Below are 908 nucleotides of genomic sequence, written 5' to 3'. Positions count from 1 at the left end.
CATTTTACTGTAAAATTACACTTTTTTTTTTACTGCATTCAAATAATTTAAATCATATTTTCAGGATATTTTTTATTGGTTTTTACAGCTTTTGAATTTTATATTATTCCACTGGTCGGGATGCTGCCAGATTTTTACAGAGTATTTTTTGTTTATTTTTTTTTAACAGTGTACGAGGCTCGAGGATTTTCAAAATAAAATTCCAAACACACGCCGTCGTCGATGTGAATGTAAAAGACTTGAGTTATAATCCTGAGACAATCACTGTCGGAGCAGCGTTTAGCCGCTATTAGCCTCTAAACTCACACTTGCATATTAATAAAGTGGATTTGGCGCCTCGCTGTAATGAAGCAGCGTTCAGGTGTGTTCAGCTCTAATTCCACATAATCCTCTATTTCAGGGCTTTAAAGCGAGGTCTCACCTTTTCTCTGCTTCCTACCTGCAGCTCCGTCGGCTCTCCATCGACCCCGACAGCTCCAACAAACAACAGCTCATCCTATTATGTAGATATCAAAGCCGGCCCGGCCCGGCCCGGCCCGGCCCGGCCCGGTCCGCTCGCCTTTCTGCTGGTTTTCATTCTGCTCAGGCGCCGGGAAGCTGCTTTGGTTTGTTCTGTGAGTTTGTAAAGTTCAGCTGATCAGACAGAGGAAGAGCCGAGATCAGACGTCAGAGTTTGGTCTGAGCTCGAGGCCACGTGGTCCTCAGAACCACGACGGCGGTGCCGACGGAGGAGCTCGTTTACTTTAACTCTGTACTTTTACGGCGTCGTGTTGCTGCTTCACCGACTCCTCGTTTGTTTCATAAAGACGTTGGTATTTGAGCTGTTCTCTGCTGCTGTCCTCCATCATCTCACCGTGTGGATTCACTGATTGAAAGATGAAACGGAGGAGAGTTCTCCGTACGTTGTC

Source organism: Stegastes partitus, unplaced genomic scaffold (assembly GCF_000690725.1).
Source record: "Stegastes partitus isolate 25-593 unplaced genomic scaffold, Stegastes_partitus-1.0.2 Scaffold2291, whole genome shotgun sequence".
In the NCBI taxonomy this organism is placed as follows: domain Eukaryota; kingdom Metazoa; phylum Chordata; class Actinopteri; family Pomacentridae; genus Stegastes; species Stegastes partitus.
The sequence above is the reverse complement of the archived record's forward strand: the minus strand, read 5'-3'. Positions refer to the sequence as shown.